The sequence below is a fragment of the Molothrus aeneus genome, chromosome 18, assembly GCF_037042795.1.
Source record: "Molothrus aeneus isolate 106 chromosome 18, BPBGC_Maene_1.0, whole genome shotgun sequence".
Classification (NCBI taxonomy): Eukaryota; Metazoa; Chordata; class Aves; order Passeriformes; family Icteridae; genus Molothrus; species Molothrus aeneus.
Genome location: NC_089663.1, coordinates 13,614,828 through 13,635,321, shown reverse-complemented (window position 1 = coordinate 13,635,321; position 20,494 = coordinate 13,614,828).

The window sequence follows — 20,494 nt, the reverse complement described above, 5'->3', positions numbered from 1 at the left end:
ACGCGACAGCGGGGTGAGGCGGGAAGGCGCCCGCGGCGCCGATTGGCTGCCGAGCGCGGCCGGAGAGTGCCGAAGGGAGCCGAAGGACGGCGCTTGCCCCGCCCTCACGGCACCGCCTCTTGCGGCCGTGCCCGCGGGGATCCGACCCGGGATGGCGGGGATATAACCGGGAAAGCGGGGATCCGACCCGGAATGGCGGGGATCTGACCCGGGATGGCGGGGGATCCATCCCGGGATAGCGGGGATCCGACCCGGAATGGCGGGGATCCGACCCGGGATGGCGGGGATCCGCTAGAAACCTGCAGCATTAGTGTTCTATCTTCTCCTTCCCACCCTTATCCCAATAAATATCCAGCCCGGGATAGCGGGGATCCACCTCGGCACGGCGGGGCTCCCCCGGCCCCGGGGCGCTGTCCCCGCTGCGGGCGGGCGCGGATGTCCCGGGCAATCCCGGGCAGGCGGAGCACGGTCCCGTTGGCAGTGATTTCCCCCTGCCCCGGCGGTGGAAGGTGGATTTCAGCTCGCCAGGAGATGGAGCAGTCCAACAAGAAATGGAACTTGGCTGCCCAGCGCAGGGAGGCTCGCTCGGCGCCCTGGGAGCCGGGGCTGCGCTGCCTGCGGCTCGCACGCTGACCTGCCACCAGCCCTGACTTTATTTATGTTGGTAGCATCTGCATTTACCAAATTAACATCTTTTGGGAAATTTCAAATCAATCAGATGCCATACATGGAAACCTGTTGATACATTTAAAGTATCTTAAAGTGCTTCCAATTAATGCACTTAACACACATGTGTTTAATGCTGTCTATCCCACAGCAATAAAATAAATATCAGTCCTGAGAAACTATGACTTCTTAACTGACTAATAAAACTGACATGGAACTATGAAACAATAAAACACAACCCTTACCATAAGAACTATTAAAACACGATTTTACTTTGACTATATTAAATGGCTTTATTAAATGTTAAATAAAAATCAGTGTAACCCGTTCCTGGCTGCCACGAAGGTACAGAGCCTGTGTCAGTGGAGCTGAGCGTGGTGCAGGCTGCCACCAGGAGGGATGTGACCCAGCCTGCTGCAGCACCCCAGCTCACTGTGAGTGACCCTCCTGCCCCGAGGGACACTCGGCAATCACAGAGAGGGGAAAAGCTCCTTTTGCTGAGTACTGGGGCTGACCCAATTGCCGGGACAGGGAACCATAACTTGTATTTTGGGCTTCACAACAGAACCAGAAGACCTTAGTGCTGGGGGGAAGCGGTCTGAAGTGGGAATTCACTGCCCAGCAAGCCTTTCCATGAACAGCAGGATGTGTAGATGGCACCAGGGCTCACGTGCACCATTTCTGTTTGCCAGTGTGCCTTTGCTTAAAGATTAAATGGCCGTGGTGTGTTTGGGACACTGACTTCCAGGGACAGAGAGAACATTCCCTAATAAACACTCACCTTTGTGAAACACCACTCTGACCTTGTGAGGTCATTTACAGTTTTTGAGGTTCCTGCAGTGAACAAGGCTCCTTTTCCTTGTTCTCTGCTATTGCAGGCAGAAGTGGGTGACCCCGTTGACATCAATACTTAAATAACAGGAATATCTCTTTTTGTTTCATTTGTATTGTCAGTCTGTCCTCAAAGCCAGTTTTCTTGTGCTTACTGTCAGCACAGCAACCCACTCGGTTCTCTTCCAGAAGTTAAAAAGCAGAGCTTTCCAACTATGGAAGCGTGGATGTTGCTGCTTAAAGACAACCTAAGTACTTTCAGCATGTGATCTCCATTATTCACATATAAATCTGGATAAACATTTAAGAAACTCAATGCATACCCTTAGATGTGGCATGTTCAGTGCCTTTAGGAGCAGTGATTACTCCTTGCCATGGGCTCTTCACCCACAGTGGTAACTTTTATTGCTCTGTAGCCTGCAGAACTCTCCAGTGGGGCAGAGGTTGAGCTGCAGAAACACAATATGCAGATTTTTTTGGCTCAGCAGTATTTTAAGATAAACAGAATATGAAGATGTTGTCAAAGTCATTTGCGTTATGTAAATCATGAGAAAGCAGAATGTGTGTGTTGGAAAGAGTTATGTTTGTTTATTCATTTAAAATATCTGCCTGCTTAATGGTTTTTTGATGCCAAATTCCTTGCATTTCTCTGCAGAACTTAATTACCTTCAGAAGGGAGTTGTTAAAATACTTAATCAGGCTGGCTACCTACAGCAATTCCTTATTAAAGTGAAAATAAACATCAACAATAAGCACTCTAATTTTTATACGTGGGCTGTCAGACAGTTAATTAGAGCTTAGTGAAAGACAGGTTCCAGTGTGGTTCAGTCTTTCAGACCTGCTTTTTTTGAACAATTCCATCCAGTTCAGCCTGGCTGTGCAGGTGGCCTCAGAGGACTGTCACAGGCCGAGGGAATGAGGAGAGGCTGCAGGTCCATGGTGCCCTCAGCCCAGGCTGCTCCACAGAAACACCAAGGCAAACAAGGTGTGGAAAATGGTAACTGCTTGCACGTCATTTTTGCCTTGCCAACACCCTCCCAAGCTGGACTTCAGCACGTCAGAGCATCACACATGAATTTTCCCCCAGCTCTTTGGCGTGGACTGTGCTTTGATGTTTGCTTTACCCTGATGCAATTGTTGTTGTCTCCTGTTGCTACAATGAGCCATTTCCCATCCAGGTCATCTCCAAAGGGGAAAGGACTGCATGGAAACACAACAAAGAGCACAGAACAAAAGAAAATCAGGGATTTTTCCAGAGGCCCATTTGATGTACAAGTATAAACAGGAAAAAGATGCCTGAGGAGGTAGGAGGCAGGAACTGCACCAGCAGACAGCTGCGTGGTGAGCAGCACTTTGGGCTCCTGAATGGCAAATGAAGGAGAAACTCCAGTGCACACAGGGAGGAAAACACTTCACTGCCTTTAGTGGAATGCTGAAGTGTATTAAAATGCCTCACAAGGAAGGCTGCACTCTTACCTTCCTGCATTTCTTGCAGCACCAGGTACCACCAGCTCTTTCTGTTCCAACCCCAGAGAAGGCACCATCTCCAGACAGAAGAATAAACCCCATTATTTGCTGTGCTGGAGCCAGAGGAACCCCTCAGAACAGCACTCAGTAACCTGCATGCATAGCCAGGTTCTCAGGAGCCCAACGTGGTGCACCTGAATCTCATTAAGCATTTGTTAAGAAATTTTCAAAGGGGAGTTTCTCAAAAATAAGCCTTGGAATTCATGTTCCTGTGGTAGGTATTAACTAGTTGTGAGTCTGGACCACAGTGCTTTTACATTCTTCATTAGTTTTTCCTGAAGTGAGAGAGGCAAGGTTTAAAGCCTGCGTGGCATTGAAATAGGAATCAGGAGCCAAGAGCCTTGCTTCTTCCCAGTGCAAGTTTTGAGGGCCACGTTTCCTTTCCTGGAATGGAGCTTGGGACAGAGGAGCCAATGGCCCTGCCCTGGCTGGGGTGTGGGGCACTGGCAGCATTTGCATCCCAAAGCAGAGAGCAAAAGGCATGAGACAGAAAGGAGAATTACCACTGAGGAGATATTGCACCACTGCATAGCAAAGATCATGGAAGCACTCTCTCAAGAAGAGAGAAAATAAAGGTTTCAACTTTGTATTTCCCTGCTATATTAAAAATTCACATCAGGCCTAGCTGACATTTATTTTGTGTGCAAATCCTGCATGAAGTGAACAAGAAGTGATTTGGCATGTTCTCAATAACAACTGTATTAGATGGAGAGGTCACATTACACAGACAGGAACAAGGCCTCCAGAAGTTAATGCTGTAATTAGATTTGTGAACCGTATTCAATAAATAATATTAAATTCTGTAAGGTGTGTATTCTGTAAGATATCCTTTATTACCTATATTTTTAGCAAGAGGAGATGGAGAGTTAGTGTATGGAGTGTGTTAGAATAGAGCAGTGTTTTGATTCAGATATTATACAGCAAAATGGGAGTGTTCCAGGAGAGAGGCTAACAAGAATTCTCAAGTTTAGATAGATTGATTTCAGCTCATTTAGCAACTCAGTTTGATCTAATTGTCTTTTTATTGCTGAGAACATTCCTGAATTGTGCAGAGAATTTGGGTTATGTGATTTAATGTTGGATTAAAAAATGTCACAGCTTAACTTCCTTTAAAATAGTGCAGAACTTTGTTCACAGTCAACGAAGTTCATTATTTTTTTGTTCAAAGCCCAGCTGCAGGCCTGGAGCATTTCTCATAAATATCAGGAAGTACCCGAAGCCACAGTCAGGATTAAAGAGTTGATCTGAACCTTAGATCTCAGCTTTAAAGCTGTAATGTACAGTGAGTTTGGTTTCATGGTAAAGGAAATGGTAATTGCTGAAGTATGTTTTCTTAAGTTGCAAAATCATTTTTGAAATGTTTTCATGGAAAACTCTGCCAGTGCCGTGCATGAGAATGAGTGGCCTGGTGGCACTGAGGCTGTGCGTGGCACAGGGCGGGCTGGTGGCACTGCCAGGCACAGCCTGGTGGCACTGCCAGGGCAGGCTGGTGGCACTGAGGCTGTGCATGGCACAGGGCAGGCTGGTGGCACTGCCAGGGCAGGCTGGTGGCAGTGAGGCTGTGCATGGCACAGGGCGGGCTGGTGGCACTGCCAGGGCAGGCTGGTGGCACTGCCAGGCACAGCCTGGTGGCACTGCCAGGCACAGCCTGGTGGCACTGAGGCTGTGCATGGCACAGGGCGGGCTGGTGGCACTGCCAGGGCAGGCTGGTGGCACTGAGGCTGTGCATGGCACAGGGCGGGCTGGTGGCACTGCCAGGGCACAGCCTGGTGGCACTGCCAGGGCACAGCCTGGTGGCACTGCCAGGGCAGGCTGGTGGCACTGAGGCTGTGCATGGCACAGGGCGGGCTGGTGGCACTGCCAGGCACAGCCTGTGCTCAGAGCCACAGCCAGGGCACTGCCTGTGCCAGGGCATCCTCAGCTTTGGTATTCCCAGAGCTTCTGGAAGGTGGGTGGGTTCTGACAGGCACACACCCGTGACAAGGGCGTGGGTCAGGAGCGATACCCTGAGTTACAAAAGGCTGAGGGGACTCCTCAGGGTGACAGTAAAGTGTGAGCAGAAGCCCTTGGCTGCTGAGGTGTGGGCTGTGGGGCTGGGGAGGGTGGGAGAGCTCAGCCCAGCTCAGCCCAGCTCAGTCAGACACGTTCCTGCACGCCCTGTGCACCTGGTTCCTGCTCCAGCCAAACCACACTCCCTCTGCTCTGCTCCCATTATTTCAGCTGAGCGTTTCATTGCACCAAGGCAACTGCTCTTGTATTTAGGAGGAAAATAAGATCCCAGCACTTGGTGCTCCTTGACCTTTTCCAGAGGAATTTGCCTTTCAGTCTGTTCCTCTTCCACCGTGGCTGAACTGACTCCTGTCCTGCTGCTCCCCTCACCAGGGGATGCAGAGACAATTTGGTGCCTAAATACACTGCTGTCCCCTGAAAAGGGGCATTCTGGGGGACTGCTCCTGCAGCAGGTGTAGGTGACACCTCCCAGAGCAGCTGCAGAGAGGGGCAGGCAGAGGGGCTGTCACCTGCAGCCTGCACAAGCAGGGCCCCTGTGTGCTCAGGGCCGCCTGTGAGGGCGCTGGGTTTAGCTCAGACACCTGTGAATTCCCTGCTGCTTTAGCACTGTTCACAATCCTGCTGTATCTGAAGCCTGTCTTCTGCAGTTTTCCTAAAACCCTCTGATTTTATAGATTCCCACACAGGGTGAGCATTTCATTCCCTCCAGACCCACCCTCAGTTCTGTGCCATTCCAGACTGATGGATGCTCTCAGATCCTGGCCAGCAGCTGTTGACTTCCTCTGAGGGTTCATTGCCTTCAGAGACTTCACTGCAGTGTGTCCAAGGCATTGCAAAGTTCCTGATTTCTCCCTCCTGTATTTGTCTGTCAAGACTTGAAGTAGCATTTGTCATCTGAAGTGAGAACCAGGCTGCTGCTGGAATCTCCTGCTCAGGTGCTCTCTATCCTTGAAGGTGCCTCACTTCAAATGCACTGAACTTTTTGGTTATAGATTTCCTCAGGCACTCCAAGTTACTCTTCTGCACTTCTCCAGCACAAAAACTGTCTTGACAAAGCTCCTCAGGTTCTTTGCATCAGAGGTTGCTTAGGAGTCAGTAAGTCTGTCCAGGCTGGATGGATGTGGGTTGTGGGTACATCCAGGACAATATGGGCAAGCTGTGGGAAGCCCCATAAAGACTCAGAGTAACCAGGAATGAGTGGCAGCCAGAATAAACTGTAGTCACAGTTAAAATATTTGCCCACTGACAAGCAAGTTTGGTATGCTCTCAAATTTAGCCTAAGCTAAAGATATGTGGGCTACAAGAATTATTCCAATAGGGGCAGTCTGATCTCAGCTATTGCTCATCCTGGACATCTTTTGAGAATGCAGTGCCTTATTTGCATGAATGGCTTGTGAGCTGAATGCACAGTGAGTCCAGTCAAGAAATCAGCAAGCAGGAGAGGAGAGGGGCCGTGAGCATCAGCTCTGCCTTTGAAAAATCTGCATGCCTGGGATGATCAAAAAGGATGGACAGCACTGTTTGAAGACAAGAGCTGCAGGGCATTCACTTGAGAGGGGGTTCAAGTGGAGTCCAAGTGGATGACAGTCGGCTCTTGAAGGCCTGAAGAAGGGCAGGAAATCATTTCTGAGAGTGGTGGCACCGCACTGAGCCTCGTGCAGCCCCAGGTGCTGCTCTGCAGAGCCTCCCTGGTGGTGCCAGCCCGGGTCCATCCAGGGCTTCCTGCCCTGCCAGGTGTGAGGCTGGCCAGTCTGGGACCCCTCCTGAGTCTCATTCACTGTGCAGGGGAGCTCATCCCAGCACCCAGCCATCTTCATTCCACCCAGACCCTGAACTGGGTGCAGAGTTTGCGACACTCGGTGGGTTCAGCAGCTCTGAACTGCTGGAAGTGGGCACAGAAGAGCTGCACAGCAGCCAGGACCATGTCTGGGACCATTGGAAGCTCTGTAAGCAGCTCTGGAGGGTGCTGGCAATGCACAGATCCCTGCCCCAGCAGGGAGAGGGAGAGCAGGGACAGTTTTGCCATGAGTTATGTGCACACAGAGGCAGTGCCCAGCTCCCAGTGTGGGTCAGGAATCCCCCTGAGCTGCAGAGGATGGGTGATGCTGAACCTGCCGAACCTCTGGGACCCTGAACAAAATCACACTGACCAAAAAAACCCCAGAGCCAGATGAAATTCCATTTTCCCTTTCTCCTTTGTCCCGTGAGGGGCCTGGCTGTGCTGTGGCCTTTGGGGCAGAGCTTCCCTGGCAATCCAGCCTGCAGCTCCTGGTTTCCTCAGAGCTCTTTGCCAGGCTCCTCTTGATGGCTGTGTTGCCATTGCCTGTTTCACTCCAGCCTGGACAAATGCTGATGCTGTGTCTGATTGAGGAGATGGACAGATTAGGGCAGATGCAATGGCTGTCTGTCACAAAGGGCCTGCCCTGTGTTTTTGGAAGCACACAAGGAATAAGACATGTCCCATTTCAGCCAAATAAAAAAATGCAAGCAGGGCATTAGTCCAACACTCCTGGATTGTGCATTTCAAAGTTTGCACCCAGTGGGTGGGGCAAAAATAAATCAGGGCCTCCTATAGTGAAAATGCATTTGGGATTCAAGCATCTAAAATGTGAGCCTACCTCTGCTCCCGGGATTGTCAGCTGCCTCAGGGGTCATCTGATACACACCTCCCTTTCTCACTTCTGAGGAGTTTGAGCTTGGAGTGTGTTTGAAAACACTTCAGAAAAAGGGTGGAAAACACAGAGTGCCTGCTTTGAAATACACTCCTTTGTTAAATTCCTTTCCCAAGGGTAAAGAGACTCTCAAACACCTGAGGGCAACAAATGACTCTATTCAGACCTCTCACAAATGACCTAATAAACTCCCAAAGGGTTACAATAGCTGATTTGTCATCATTTCTTGTCAGCTATTTATAGCATCAATGTAAATTGAAGCAAAACAATAAATACCTGAGCTATTTTCTTTATTTTGAACATTCTTTAAAGCCCAAATGGTGCTTTACAATTTTAAACCTCCAATAATTAACTTTGCAATAGGGTTTAAATAATTCTCACACATTTTATGTTGTGTTCAAGCTTGTATTTGCTTACATGCAGAACATCTGTCACCTTTTCACTTGCTTCCTTTGCAATATTTGTCAGTGGATACTGACTTTAAAAATTCTGTTTTGTTCAGCTTCTAACATGTCAGTTGCCTGATGGCCCACGTTACAAACGGTCCTGCTGAGTGGGCTTGCACATGGGCTCCTTTGGGAAAGGGTGAGGTTATGGTGGTGAAGATCCTGGTGTCAGGAACAGCAATCTAGGGTGTAATAATTGCATTTTATTGAAAACCTGTTCTGGCCTGGATTCTGAGCCGTGCTGCCACCCTGGCACATACCAGATACACTGAATATTAGAATGCATTTCAGATGCACTGAATATTGGAATGTATTTCAGATATATCAGAACGTATTTCAGATACACTGAATATTGGAATGTATTTCAGATATATTAGAATGTATTTCAGATATATCAGAACGTATTTCAGATACACGAATATTAGAATGTATTTCAGATATATTAGAATGCATTTCAGATATATTAGAATGTGTTTCAGATACACTGGCTATTGGAATGCATTTCAGATATATTGGAATGTGTTTCAGATACACTGGCTATTGGAATGCATTTCTGCCCTGAAGCAGAGGATGTGCCTGGCTGCCCTGGCATGGACTGGGATGGGCAGATCCCACCTGGAGGAGTCTGGCCCCAGTGGCTGGAGTGCCCCGTGCCTGGCCCAGCTCAGTGACCCTGAGGGCTCTCCCTGGTGCCTCCTGTGCTGAGGTTCCCTTGCTCAGCTCCGTGTGCCCGTCAGTGGGAGTAGGACACCCCACAAATACAGGATATTCCTTTCAATGTAAGCACTGATGTGGATGGCCACGTTCTGCAGGTGCTGGGTTCTTCCCATACACAACAGATTCTCCAGAACCATCATCCAAGCTCGTGCCTGCTTTAGATGGGCAGAGTTGGGCAGTGGTTCTGCCCTTCTGTAGATGTGATAATTTCCTGTGGAGTCCCCGTGCTCCAGGAGGGAGGGTTGCCCTTGGCAGCTGGAGGCAAAGGAGCAAAGGGAGATGTGTCACTCACCAAGGTCTGGGAAAGCCCTTCATGGAGCACTGGGGCTCCTGTGCCACAATGGGCCTGGGAGAGCCCAGCTTTGCAGGAACTCCTCCTTGGTGGGCTCAGAGGACACAAAACTGGGCTACAACTCAGGCACACAACATTGCCTGCTGTTTATTTTTGTTCTGCTGAAGGACAACCCCTTTTCACTGGTCCTGAGGCATCATCTCAGCAGGGATGATGAGTAACAGCACCCAAATACCACAGACAGGCACAGGTAGCTAAGGCCAGGTAACAGGTTGGTAAAAGTCTGCTCAGAGCTGGCTCAGACTTGGTGTTCCAAGTGCTGACCATGGTAAAAGTTATTAAATACTGCTAATACAGCCCCAGCCCAGCGTCCTCTACAGCTCTGCTGACTGAATAAAGGGTAAACATCACCTCAGTCAGACTGGAGGGAACAGAAACACGGGAGGTGCCATAGTGTGGCCATGATGACAAAGCTCTCCAGGTCCCGATTTAGGTATTTCAATGATGTTTGCCGTGAACAATGGCTGGAGCAGACAGACAGACAGGCAGACAGACAGACATATGGTCAGTAGGGCCGGCCGTGCTCGGGAGGGGCAGCGCTGCTGTGCGGAGTGACCCGGCCTTGGGAACCCCTTCATGGGAGAGAGGACAAACACCAAACTAAAGAGAGAAGCGGCGTGGTGGGAGCAGGAGAAGGGGCGGGCGGCAGGGGCGACCCTCGGTGCCTCAAATGAGGGGGCTGCGAGGGAGACCCGGCCAGCCCGGCCAGGGCAGCTCAAAGCTCAAAATGCTCCTTGCTTTCTCTCTCTCAGAAATATGGTTGGTTATTATCTAAGTTATTGCTACAAAGAATTTTGAAATTAAAAGATAAGCTTTCAGAGGAAGCTCAGTAATTTTCATAAAGGAGGACTTAAAACAGATGTGCCCTCTTTAATCGGGGTGTGCTTGAAAAAATATAAATGCATTTTTAACATAGCAGGGGGAAAAATCATATGGTTACACATTTGTCTCCTGGGCAAAAATAATTTTAGAAAAAAGTCTCTGTGCATTAAGTATCTTACAAATACCACCACTGGAACTTTCTTATCTAGAAAAAACTTGGCTGATTGATCAGTTAGTGTTTAGAAAGCAGAAAAATATCTTACGTTGTTTCCTCTTTTCTTTTCCCTCTTTTTTTTCACTGTGCTTTTTTCCTATTCGTACAACATGAAAGTGAATTAACATCGTCACCAGGGTCAATACATGGCTGTTAGTAAACCCCTAGAATTTACTGATTTAGTGACTGCCTTTCTTTTCAGATAAATTTTTAATATAATTTCTGTGTCAATGTCAGGGACACCAACCCCTCATTCCTATGGTACCCCAGGAGCTTCCCAGGTGCCTGACACGGGCAGGATGGTGAAACACCTTTCCAACACAGGTGAGGCACAAATGCCTGCTGGGTTTTCCTTTGGCAAACACAAATCAGAGCCTGGGTATGCTCCCAACAACCTTTGCAGGTGACTTTTACCATTTTTCTTGCTTTTTGGCAAGCTGCTGAATTTTTTTAGTGGGTTGCTGCTGCATATGTCTACTGTGGTGGCTGGGAACCTCAGAGGTCCTCTTCCCATGGGGCTTCCTTCTGATTCCATGGATGGGGGAGCAAAAGGCAAGGCCCCCTCACAGCTGGGTGGAAGCTCTGCTCCTCCTTACTTTGTGTGAATAGAAATTCTTGCAGCCAGATTCATGCATTTAAGAGTGCAGTGACACAGGCTGAGATGTTATTTTGCTGTGCACAGCTATGGCATGGATCCTGACCCTGCAAACCTGAGGGCTGTAAATATGCCGTGGATTTTGAGGGAGTTGTCTGGTTGTGAGGAATGTGGTCCTTCCATTAGCAGTTGTGTCAGCTGACAGCTGGACTCACAACTCAGCCCCACAACAATAAAACAGCACCTAATTATTAGAGGGAGTCAGGCCCAGAGGGAGACCTGCTTTGACATTTGCCCATTTATGACTTAAATATTATGGCTCTCCAGCAGCAGGAGACATAAAAAGCACCTATTATCCAGTTTTCCTTTTGTATAAGCAAAATAATGTTCTTGATACACACTACAGCTCCTCTAATGAAAGAGTCACAGGAAATGAATTTGCTGAAGAAAAATGAGATGCCAGATGCAAATGTTTCTGTCTGTAGCACGCAGAAATCACGAGGCTTGAGGTGAGTGTAGCCTCAAGAACTGCGCTCATTTCTCTGGGAACATGAATATTTCGGTTTGGAATTCTTACTTGAATTTCCCAGTAGCAGTCTCAGTATAAAAGCAAGGTGAAGTTCCTTCCCCTGTGTTCCCAGCCCATTTTCCAGGCTCAGTGCTGACTGCTAATCTCTGCCCTGACACTTCAGGTGTTTGCACACCCCCAGCTCTGCCCACAAGCCGTGTGTGGATCACAAACTCCAGCTCCTTTATGTCCCACATTAGAGCTCATTCATGGCAGTGGCCTAATGAGGGACCCACATAACAACCCTGGACGTGCACAGCAGGTAGGCCATGGTCACCCTTGGGTGTGCCAGGCAACGAGGGGACACTCTGGGTGCTCACAAATGGGCTCTTGGCACTGCTCCACCCCTGGCTCTCTGCCCTGGCTGCAGCTCCCTAAGTTCATCCCTCCTCAATAATAAAACATTAAAATGCTTTGAAATTATGATAAGTGCAAAGTCAGGTTTTTTGTTTTCTTTTTGATTCAGGAGCCCCCCAGGTGGTTCTTTGGGCTTTACACAATATTCCAGTGCACACCCTGCCTTGCTGCTGGAGTTCTGCTGCTCCATCAGTGCCCTCAAAGTTTTATTCACTGGATATAAATAAAACTGAACAGGAGCCACAGCTGGGCTCAGGAACCCGCAGGGCTGCAGTCACTGATGTGCCTGCCCAGTAAGAATTGCAGTGGTGTACTGGGATCATTTCAGTTACACGGATCTCTCACGTACAGGCAGGAATTTACTACAGCTTTGCCCTTGCGGCCCATTGCAATATTTGCTTTCTGCACTCCTGGAAAAAAGGCCAAGTCTCACTGCCATACTGCCAGGGGATGATCCTCTGAGTCAGAAACTGGAACAGCATTTGGGCCAAAATCCAATGTACTTCAAAACAATCTGCTGTTGTTGGTGGACCTGTCAAAGGTCTTTGCAATTCTTTTATCTGAAAATTATTCTGGCTTCTTCAGCTTCATCACAAGTTAATCCTATAATAGGACAACAGTCATTTAAATTAAGAAAATATTAGTTACACTGAAGCCATAATTAAAACCAGCCCTTGATGTTATAAGAGCTGAACACCATTTTAAAGATATAACTGATACCATAATGATTTATTCAATTTATGCAGAGATTTTGCTAAATCTTTTAAACATTTTACGTTTTCCTTTTAGGGAACAGATCATTAGAGTGGAGGGATTTCTGCAGTTTAGATTACACACATTTTATGGTCAACTTCATTTCAAGTTCTATTCTGCAGCACAGTAAATGTCTCTTGATTCTGTTTATGCAGTGGTTGGGGTTGATCTGAGCTGTAAGTTCTCAAGTGCCATGGATTGCCTCCACACAACAATAGTCTGCTACTTGGATGTCCTACATTTGTGAAATAAATCAGCATTTCAGTATACTTGGGTCCCAGTCAGTGCAGTATTTGTAGTGTTAGCGTTTTGATCTGTCATTTCAGTTGTAAGAGAAAACAAGGATGAAGTCTCCTTCATGATTGGCTTTTACACATAATTGATTTCTACAGCCAAGTGCATTAATCATGGTTGGTTACTTAATGGAAGTTTCAGATTTGTGCAGTACTTTTTGAAGTGAGCGTTACCCCCGTGTTTTCCTCAGGAATGGTTCTGTGCAGCCAGGCTGGATGGGGCTACCCAAGCAGGGGGGTTTTATCCTCAAGCCAGAGAGAAGTGGGTCAGCTGGGCTCTTGATTTCTGCAGCACGTCTGACACGCAGTCCCTGGAGAGCCCGGTCAGATCCCAACTCCCAGCTCTCACAGAAACGAATACATTCATTACTCGAGGGCTGCTCACACCGAGTATTCACAATCTCTCTGCACACGAGCACGTCCTTTGGCATTTTACCCTTGCACAAATGATGCCACTGCCAAACCTTGGTTCAGGCAGAGAAAAAGTCATTTCTTATTTTCTGTATTTCAGCTCTCAAGGAGGACTCCTGCTCCTGAATCCAGGCTCGTCTTTTCCCCTTGCTGACTGCGCTGGAGATGTCACTGCTTCTGTGCTCCTCACTCCTTCCCCAGAGGGAAAATTCTCTCCTGGGTTAGGATTTAGCTGCAGAGAGGAAGTATGAACTGAAGGAACTGAGAAAGGGAATGGCAGCTTCATTTTAGTTGGATAAAAGGCTGAGACATACCTATCTCTCACATCAAGCAGAGATTAAACAGAAAAGGCAACACGAAATAGGGATGAAATAATTTTTCACAGAGTGCCTCTCTCAGCATAAAGGAATTTAAAGGAAATGCTGTCTGTAGGATGCCATGGAACAGTGGCAGAGCTGTGCAGCTGTGGCAGAAGAGAAGCAGTGGTGGCTTCAGAGCAGGTTTGGGGGTACATGGCCTGAGTGGAAGCAGCCTCTGCTTGATTTGAAAATCCTGACGGGCTCAGGCTGAGGTTTCAGAACTCCTTGATGAGAAGATAGACTGAGTACTCAGAGAAGAGCTCTCGGAGGCTCGGTGAGGAGCCCTTGGAGTGTTTTCCCCGGGCGTTTCCTCCCCCAGCTCTGTGGTCTGAGCGCGCTGTGGCCCCGGGCAGCTGGCACAGGGGATTTGCGGTGCCCTCGGGAGATGCCCCCTCCTCTGTGCCAAGAGCAGCCTGCAGGAGAGGCCCTGGGGCAGCACAGCCATGGCCCAGTCCCTGCAACGCTGCCAGCTGCAGCCCTCTGCCCCATAAGGACATGATTTGCTGCTTAGAAATGCATTTTAACCTCTTGCATCAATATAATTTTATTCAAGGAAACCAAACGCACTCCACAAGCTTATAAACATGGGTAGGAATGATGATCGTTTCCAAAAACGTGCTTGTATTGCCGATTTTCCAAGACCTGGGTCCCCTAGTGCCAAAAACGTGCACTGCTGAGTGCCTGTGGCCCTGATGCTTTATGTATGAGAAGGTAATGGATTGTGCTTCTAAAAGCAAAAACGGGAACAATATTAAATTATTCTCCCTCTTAATTAAAAGCATAATTATTAAAGGAACAACTAGATTGAGACTCCAGATTGTGTGAGAAGAGAAGTTGCCCGTGTTGTGTGTGCTCTCATCTCCTGGCTGAGCAGCTCTGCTGCTGCCCCGCAACCTGGGCCAGGTTACAGCAATAATTGCAACCCCCCAGGAGCCCAGCTCAGAAATTTTTGTATGTTCTCAGGAGACAAAGATGAGTGATCATCAAAGGCAGAGGAACACAGCATGACTGTCATAAGCCTGAAGTTACAACTTAGACATGCAATAGAAAATATCACTGGTACCTCTCCAGTGCATAGCCTGTAGTAATTAAAAACTTGATCCCTGCTGTTTTATCATCTCATTAGCAATGGGGGCACAAGACTTTTATCCTTGTTTGTCAGGAATCAAACATATCAGAGGAACTCTGATTATAAATTGATGAAAGTAAAGTTAAACTTTTAAATAAGAGCAGTTTCAGTTCACAATGTTTTGAAAGCTGATGAAAGAGATCTCATTTTAGTCAGAAATAATACCCAGGTCCAGCACAGACAGTAGAGGTCAGTGCTGGGAATAGGACATGCAAGGGCTTTTGGAAAGGGCATGCACTTGTGAAATGTACTGGGTGAGAAGGAAATACAAGCCCTTTCTGAGAGTTTTATCAACAAGTTCGAAACTTGTGAAGAATTTTAATTTTAGAATTTTACAAAGAATTTTACAAGCTCAGGCCTGTGCCAGATTTCCTTGCACAGAGTTCCTGGGCAGAAGGTGCCAGTGAGTGCAGTGCTGGTGTGTTCCTGTGTGTAATAAACTCGATTTGAGCAGTTCTGGTGTGTTCTGTGTGTAATAAACTCTGTTAGAGCAGTGCTGGTGTGTTCCTGTGTGTGACACACTCTGTTAGAGCAGTGCTGGTGTGTTCCTGTGTGTAATAAACTCGATTTGAGCAGTGCTGGTGTGTTCTGTGTGTGACACACTCTGTTAGAGCAGTGCTGGTGTGTTCCTGTGTGCAATAAACTCTGTTAGAGCAGTGCTGGTGTGTTCCTGTGTGTAATAAACTCGATTTGAGCAGTGCTGGTGTGTTCCTGTGTGTAATAAACTCTGTTAGAGCAGTGCTGGTGTGTTCTGTGTGTGACACACTCTGTTAGAGCAGTGCTGGTGTGTTCTGTGTGTGACACACTCTGTTAGAGCAGTGCTGGTGTGTTCTGTGTGTAATAAACTCTGTTAGAGCAGTGCTGGTGTGTTCTGTGTGTAATAAACTCTGTTAGAGCAGTGCTGGTGTGTTCTGTGTGTGACACACTCTGTTAGAGCAGTGCTGGTGTGTTCCTGTGTGTGACACACTCTGTTAGAGCAGTTCTGGTGTGTTCTGTGTGTGACACACTCTGTTAGAGCAGTGCTGGTGTGTTCCTGTGTGTAATAAACTCGATTTGAGCAGTTCTGGTGTGTTCTGTGTGTAATAAACTCTGTTAGAGCAGTGCTGGTGTGTTCTGTGTGTGACACACTCTGTTAGAGCAGTGCTGGTGTGTTCCTGTGTGTAATAAACTCAATTTGAGCAGTTCTGGTGTGTTCCTGTGTGCAATAAACTCTATTTGAGCAGTGCTGGTGTGTTCCTGTGTGCAATAAACTCTGTTTGAGCAGCAGCAGTGCTGCCTTCCCTCACACACGTTGCCAACAACCTGCTCAGCATTTGTTTCAACCCTGCAGGGTTCTGGTGTAATTGAAAGCCTCTTGGAATCAATGCAGAAGATCCTAGTTGGGTTGGAATCAGTCCCTTTAAGGAGAATTCTTCAAGTGGCTCCACCATGGCTCTGTGTTTTCAGAAATATTGTCACTTTATTGCATTTTAATGAATTCCTGACCTGAGCAGTGCCCAGCATTGAACTGGGCAGAGGCAAATTTGGTGGGAGAGGACTGACGGTATCATTCTTTTCTTTTGTTTGATACCATCTGAAATCACATTTTCCCCCCTTTTTTCCTCCCATGAATCTCTGTTTCTCCTTCCCTTTCTTCTTCTTCTTAAGATCTGTGCCTCTGCTGTCGGAGGTCTAGCAGGGGAACGTGTCTGAGGCACTGTGCTGATTTTATTAACAAGTTCTTTATCCCAGTGAAAAACCCGGACCTGGCTCTTTTCATACTGAGGAGGAAGCCACCCTTGATGTTCTGGGTCATTATGAGGAAGGATACCATTCATTATTTCAGAGCAATGGTGAATCAAAAGGGAAGAATCTGAATAATTCTTTCTTTCAGCCTGGCAAAAGACAGGTCCTTTAAGCCAAGAAGACTAATCAAGAACTCAAGGACTTTTTTCAAGTGTAAAAGGCAAGCAGTGAGAAACAAAGCAGAAATGATGATATAGTAACTCATTATTTCACTGTGATAACTTCATGAGCAATAAAGTTATCAGATCCAGCAGAATTCATTATGTCTGAGCAAATGATCCATCAAAGACAGAGGAGAGTTACATGCTGAACCAGCTTCTCTCACAGAAAATTGCATCTTTAAAATATTGTTTTTACAGCAGATAAGTGAGATGGTTCCTTAAACAATCTCTCAGGAGTGCAAAACTCAGACTTATTCCAAATGAAAAATAAAGACCTAGATAGACAACTTTCTGTGAAGTTACAATGAAGGATTTATTTTTCAAGATGGAAAAAATATACTTTAAATTTTGACCACTTAATTAAATTGAAATCTATTTTAGAACTGAGCAAAATTGACTTAGTGAAGTCATTGTCACCATGCAAACTGTGCAGGCAAGAACTTAATGGGACTCCATGAAGGAACATGGAGACAGTTCCTGAAGGCAGGCACTGCTGAGCCCTCCCAGGGACAGCTCTCCAGGAGAATTGCTCCCAAAGTTGTTCTTCTCCTTTCACTGCCCTACAAGTGGTCCAGATTAAGCCTTGAGTGCTTCCTGCAAATATGGAATGCCTGCAAAAATAAAACACATCTTAAACAGGGTGAGCACTGGGTCAATCTATCTGCTGTAACAACTGTTGGAGCTGAGCAGAGCTAGAACAAAGCCTGGAGCACAGATCTCTTTCTAGAAACAAACTATAAACATTGTCACAGGGAAACTGAAGAAGTCCCTTAAAATCATACATGTACCAGCAACATATAAATCAGGCCTACCATGTAGCAAGTAAAACAAATGCTATTATTACCTTTTATTTTCTTTTTTGGCACTGCTGTTATTTAAAGTACGAGTCTTTCTTCTGAGATGAGGAGAAACCCTTCATTCCCAGGCACAGAGGAGAATTTCAGAGATAAATATGTTTCTGCCTCACCCAAATCAAAGCTGACCCTGTGGTTGAAGCTGGTGATAAAAAACTGGAAAAAAAAAAAGAAAAAAGAAAGTAAAAAAAACCTGTTCCCTTTCTCTGTAAGCGGAAAAGAAACTTCAGCAGAGATAGTGTAAGAAAGGAAAGCAAGATTGCTCACCCCTGAGCAGCTCCTTTAGGATCTTATCATGAATGGAACATTTAACAGGCAGCTGTCTCAAGCTGAACCAGCCATTCCCCTCCTGAAAAGTCTTTTTGCTTTGCCAGGCTTAAACCCCTTCTTTTCCAGATAAACCTTGCCCAGAGTGAGGCATGGATCCAGCCCCACGTCCAGGAAGGACACCAGGGACGTGCTCGTTCCTGCAGGCCTGCCCAGGTTGGGCCAGAGACTCTGCTGGGGAATTTGTTCCCTGTCCTGTCCAGCTGGGGACTCCACCAGAAAGTTTGAGAGATGGAGCAAATTAATTTTTCAGGGCAGGAATTCCTTTTGTTATGCAGGAGCCATTCCACCTGAGACAGATGCAGTTCACACAGCTGCTGAAATGGAATAATTGCATTTTGGATTGCTTCTTGCATTGGTTGCCATTATTTATTACACACACAGAGGAACACATTGGAAGAAAATGATTCGGGCTGAACCGAGGCACTTAAAAACAAGAGAATGCCAGGAGTTGTGCTGCTGGTGGGGCAGCATTGGCTTCCTGCTGTTCATACATGATGGCAGAGTTATAATTACATAATTGCATTTGTTTCCAGGGAAGCCAGGCCTCCCCCAGTGGTTCAGGGCCTCCCTGTATCTCCAGTGCTCCTGTGTTCCTCCCACTTCATGGGCCCCTCTGACAGGGCTGGGACAGGATTATTCCTTCCCTAATGGACCTTCCTGCAGCACTTATTCCAAACTCACAGCTCACACCTTCAGACAAATAACAGCATGGTTGCCAGAATGTTTGTGATCCTGCACCTCAGTGCCAGAGATGACTGAAGCAGTCGGCTGAGATCCCACATTTCAGGACAGACAGACACAGCCTGGCAGGACTGTGAGCAGCTGAAAGGTGGCTCAAAATAGGAGGCATTGGGCACCCTGCCTTGCCAGCAGTGCAGCCAGCTCCATTTGCTGTTCTGTCAGGAAACGTGTGCTTCCTCCTGAAAAACACCCAAAAGGGATAATGGCCATGCCCTTTCCTCCTGCCCCAGAAATTTATGGACTAGCTCAGACAAATAAAAGACATCGTTCATTAGAAGTCAGGGGGACATTATCCATCACAGCAACAGTAGAATAGACAGCTCCTGAAAAGGGTTTTGAAGGAGGAATTTAAGACATCTGTCATATCTGGCATATGCAGGAATGTATATACACCTTATGCAAACACTGCTGGATTACATGGAAATTTTGTGATGAATGCTGAATGTGGCCCAGAGGGAATAGTTGGCAGAGATAATGGATAGAAGCATGACAGGGAGATGTTGGGCGAAATACACTTTGGGGAATGTAGCCAAATTTATTTGCAGTTGTTCTGCCTGATGTAAGAAGAAAAAACCTTCCCAGGGACAAATGGGATATATCTGTTTTATTTGGTAATACGGATTGGAAAGGGCAGATCCAGGAGTGCTGCCTTAGGGGACTGAATGACAACGGATCAAATGAAGCAGATACTTCCAATTACCCTGGGTTTGCACAGTTTGCATTTTAAAATACCTGCTCCTTTTAGATGCACGGAACATTTCCCTAATAAAACTCTCAGCTGGAGCTTTCTCACAGCCAGGACAGGGAGAGCAGGTGGCAGGACCTGGACCCCACTTTGCGTGGTCACAGCTGCATTTCCTCCCTGTGCCCTTGCGGGACGAGGCTGGAGCTGCCTGTGTGATGGGCCCTGAGCTGTTTCTGTCTCTGGAAAGGGAGGGAATCCCTTTCAGGAGATGTGTTCTGCCTGTGCCACACACCTGAGCAGGGTTTGCAGAGGCTGCACTGCTGAGCCTGGCTGCACTGAGCTCTCAGCCCATCACCAGCCCGTGCCAGGCCCTCTCAGCACATAACCAACCTGTGCCAGGCCCTCTCAGCCCATCACTAACCCATGCCAGGCCCCTCTCAGCCCATCACTAACCCATGCCAGGCCCTCTCAGCACACCATTAACCCATGCCAGGCCCTCTCAGCCCATCACCAGCCCGTGCCAGGCCCTCCCAGCCCATCACTAACCCATGCCAGGCCCTCTCAGCACACCATTAACCCATGCCAGGCCCCTCTCAGCCCATCACCAGCCCGTGCCAGGCCCTCTCAGCCCATCACCAACCCATGCCAGGCCCTCTCAGCCCATCACCAACCCATGCCAGGCCCTCTCAGCACACCATTAACCCGTGCCAGGCCCTCCCAGCCCATCACTAACCCATGCCAGGCCCTCTCAGCACACCATTAACCCATGCCAGGCCCCTCTCAGCCCATCACCAGCCCGTGCCAGGCCCCTGCTGTGCCCTGCCTGCTCCTGGCTGCCCTGTGCCAGGCAGGGCACAGCCTGCAGCTCAGCCCCAGCCCCAGCACACCACCATTGTCTCTCAGCTGCAATCAGCTCTGTTTGCAATCACACAGACCTCGGCGCTGGGGAGGAATGGAGCCGGAGCAGCAGGGCCAGGTGAGGGGCTCTGTGGCTTATGGGGGATCCTGGGATGCACGAAGTCCGTGTTTCACCAGAGCTGCTGCTCTGGCACACGGGGAGAGCAGTGATTTGTATCTGAGCTGAAAGCACAGAGCCAACAGGAGCAGTGGCACAGACTTCAACCCTCGAGCAGAGACTGACAGCATTTTTGAGCAGCTTTTGCATGTCTGAAAATTGACATATTACTGGTAGCAGCACAAAAGGCCCCCTCTTTCA